This window comes from Micropterus dolomieu, linkage group LG20 (assembly GCF_021292245.1).
Source record: "Micropterus dolomieu isolate WLL.071019.BEF.003 ecotype Adirondacks linkage group LG20, ASM2129224v1, whole genome shotgun sequence".
Lineage (NCBI taxonomy): Eukaryota > Metazoa > Chordata > Actinopteri > Centrarchiformes > Centrarchidae > Micropterus > Micropterus dolomieu.
This window is the reverse complement of record NC_060169.1, coordinates 29,673,091-29,677,097: the sequence shown is the minus strand read 5'-3', so window position 1 is coordinate 29,677,097 and position 4,007 is coordinate 29,673,091. Positions and strand designations below refer to the sequence as shown.

At 41.5% G+C, this 4,007-nt stretch overlaps 1 long non-coding RNA gene across 1 annotated transcript; it reads left to right on the top strand.

Annotated features, from left to right (window-relative positions):
- Positions 1 to 3,336: 3,336 nt before the first annotated feature.
- LOC123959471 lies at positions 3,337 to 3,803 on the top strand. The gene is made up of 3 exons (XR_006822305.1): positions 3,337 to 3,479; positions 3,574 to 3,650; positions 3,742 to 3,803. It is a non-coding gene; the product is annotated as an uncharacterized LOC123959471 (long non-coding RNA).
- Positions 3,804 to 4,007: the final 204 nt, after the last annotated feature.

The following is a 4,007-nucleotide window of genomic DNA, read 5'->3' as shown; positions in this document are numbered from 1 at the left end:
GACCACATTATTTGTGCTGAAGGTAATACTGTATATTGTTGTGGCGAAATGCATGACTAGGTTATCCTAGCTACCTTTAAATAAAATTTTCAATTTACTTTTCATCTGCTATGATCTGCAGCTGCTTTACTTCCTTCCCGCTAACAAATGATGATAGTAGGCGTGGTTTGGGGGATATACGTGGACTGCGCAGCCAAGATAAATGTCCTCACGTGTTGGGCAGGTCTCTTCTGTGATGAACCATATTTGGCACTTCAGCTTTCTTCAACTTCCTTCATGTTCGTCCTGCAGCTGCAACTGGATATACCTGGAATTTTTTATAACAGCTTCGTGCAACATTGAGAAACTTTCATAGCAATGAATGGGTCACTGCCTCCAAAGTATGATGCAGTTGTCTTTATACAGCCATCACGCGCTCGCGCACACACACACACACACACACACACTCACACTCACACACACACTAGTTGATGAAAGCTCAAGTGAAAAGTAGAAAAATGCTATTTCCACTTTGTAATAATAATAATAATAGATTTTATTTAAAGGTGCATTTCAAAAGACTGGAGGTCATCAGCTGATGATACACGGGGCAACATTTTCAGCAATGTTGCTGGGCAATCTTGCTTGTGGCAAGCCTGACTATGTTTTGAATGGATAGCGGTGGGGGAAGGGGATTATGGTAGTAATCTTTTCTCATTACTCAATACTATTTTCACATCTAACTTGGTGAATTAAGGGTTTATTTTGACCAAACCAGAATAGGTGATTGTTGGAAGAGTGGAAAGACTAACCAAGACAATTTTGGTGAGTTTTATTTTGTTTCTGTCTGAATGAAGTTTGTTTTATTTTAACAAGAGAATTACGCAAGTCTTATTTCAGTAAAAGAGAAACTTGAATTCAGAAGGTGTAAGGTTTTATTTTTCAGTTTAATAAGGAAAATAATTGTAAGAATATTTTCTTTAGTTTATTTTGGTAATTTATTAGACAAAAAAGCTAAGAGAGCTTGTGTAACATAACCAACGTTCAGAACACTGGGCTTACTTCATCAGTGAGCATATTTATTTCACTTTTCTTGCTAATGTCTGAATGTAATGTAAGAAACTACAACCTGTGTGATTTAAAAAAAAAATTGTACTGAAAATACCGCAACCACAGTACCTAAGCTCTCCAGAAACGTAGGGAAAGCCCTGTTATTGACAAAAAAATCTATATTGTAATTCCAATCTTTGGCCCTTAAACCACACAAATAGTTGTTGACACTATTAGCCTTTATGGGACATAGCAGGGCATCTAATCACCTTTAAAGATTAGAGCCCTCTGTGTGCCTTTTTTACTATAGCATGGTAATAGTTGATCTGTGTCTCTCCCACAAGCTGCACTGAACCGTTAATTGGGTGACACATATTCCTGTTACTTGGTCTCTCTCTCTCTCTATCTCTGTCTCTCTGTTTCTCAAGCAGACAGAGTTATTTAAATCTCTCTAATACTTTCATCTTATATTCTTTTTGTCACATTGTTTTGCAACCACATGGACTCAGATGTAAAAAGACACTAAGGGTACAAAGAGAGGATTTCTTTCTGATTTCACGCATTACTTCCCTTCACATATCTTGAATTGTCTCCAGACAAATTATGCTCCAAATATGAAGGGGTGAGGGGTGGGTGAGGTTGAACAAGGCCAATTTGTTTAAAGGCTGGTCCTCAGGACGAGGCGCAACACAGAGCTATATTCATTTATTAAATTTTTTTCACTTCTGACGTGCGCTCTATCGTGTGGCCGTTTTCATCTCTCCTTTTGATGCTGGTTAAAGGAGAAGGCGGTCATTGTCCTCTGTGGCCTGCAGGCATGTTTTGAGCTACGCAGAGCGAGTCGATGGAGAGTTGGGGGCCGGCTAAATGTCAGGCGCACATGGCCAAGCTCGCATAGCTTAATGTGGGCCTGTGTCTGGCCCTTGTCCTTGTCCCCCTGCAACTCTGTGTGTCTTTATCCCTCTGTCTCCAGCTTCTCCCTCTGTCTCAGATGTACGCCATCTGGTCTGGCTACACATCTGTGGATATCCTGCCTACAAAGCCCGGACAGCAGTGCTCTTTGTGCAGCAACTCTTTGCGCTCTGAGGCACCTGCTATGGCTTAAATCACTTTACCCATGCAAAAGAAGCAAGCCCATTAATTGTGTCCACTGCTAAACATGGCATGTTGTATAGCACTTGCTGTAGCTTGCTTGTAGACACAGGCTGAGGTGCAGTTTTCCTTGGGAATACCAAAGCGGCCCTACAGGACAGCGAAAGACCACACTCTCATTACGATGTCAACCCTTTTTGCCAAAGAGGGGAATGTGCCAGCAACTATAGAGAGGGAGACACATTGTGTTTGGAGAAAAAATGAACACAGTTTAATCATTAATTAGTATTTATCAAAGAGCTTAAATCTGTCTTCTTTCTTTTCTAGACTTTTTATTCCCTCTTTTGCTGGCTTCAGACAATGATATGAATGCAAAGACTAATTACTCTTCACCGTGTTTGGCCTTGGCAGCACTTTGCTCCACAAATGTGTTCAATATGGGAGCAGTCACAGCAAGTACGTGTGTCCCAGCAATGAAAAGCCATGTGCCACAGATGCGTCCCACTGGGAAAAGCAAGTAGACGTTTGATTCATTATACAACACTACCATATCCAACATGGACTATGTAAGTCTGTTTGTGGAATGTGTCTTAGTGGAGGTCTCTTTGTGAGTGCTTTAAAACCTTTGTCAGATAGAATGAATTCCATATAATTATATTTTTAGGTTTTGTGTACTGGTTTAAGCTGGGTATCAAAGGAAGAAGACACTCAAGAGGGTGTTTAAATCAAGTTTTGACCTGTACAAAGCACCATAGATTCCAAATCCCATTGTTTTTTAGTCTCGCATTAAATCAGTATTTTATTGTTAACCGTTGAAATTACAGCGATGGAAAATAAGAATCATATTCGATACTTGATCATACTGGAAATTTCCATGTTTTTATAACATTATTGATGCACACAAACCTTTAATTGTCCAAGTCAGACTATTGACTAGTTGTATTGTGACAGTACATGCAATACAGTGCTTGCATATTTGTAATGTTTGCAGAAATGTTTGCTTTAACACAAATGTTAGCATCCTGAAACGTTATGACATGCAAAACCAACATAATATCATAAGTTGGTTAAACTATATTTGGCAGGTTGAGGGTTCTTCTCCCTTCCGCCACTATATGGCACTGCACTGGTGCCCTGACAACCGAATGCCGCTGCCGTGGCCTATAAGTACAGGTGATGATGCACCTGTATCTCTCTCTCTCACCTGTGTTGGGCGTCTCGACTGTTGTGGTGTGCTGAAGCGAGTGCTGTAACGGCCTGTAGCGCAACAGGTTAGCTGGTGGTTAACGGCTCTAAACCTGTGGGGTCGCCTGGTCGGCGTTCTGTATGTGCACACGACATTGCTCACGATCCGTGTGGTAAGTGTGCTGTCTGCTTGCATGCCGATGTAACTGTCTGCGGTGTGCGATTAGTGCATCGCGGTTAAACACAATGCTCCCTTGATTATTTTAGAGCGAATTGTTTACTGTGCGGGCTGTCTCACTCTTGCCTGTGGGCTGATTATGTGTGTGCGCTGTGGAACCGTTGGGGTATGTATGCATGTCCCTTGTATTGCATCCCATTTAATTGAATATATACCATGCGAAATATTAATGGTGCTAAATCTTCCCCTCCCTCCAGTGATCTGCTGCCTCGGCGGGGGTTTGAACGAAGGCTTGGTCCGTCTGCCTCGTGCCCCCCCCCCCCGTGGGATTGCCCTCTGCCTGTTCGGCCCAGTTCCGGCTCTGTCTTCACTCTAAGCGGGCTTGCCGGTTTTAGCATTTCTTTATTGTCTGGGTCTAGTTATAGTATATTTAGTTTATACAGTTGGCATTTTGTTATGGATGTGTGTGTTATTTTCAATTTTTTGTTTTAATTTTGGTTGGTTTAAGTTAATTGATTTGTAC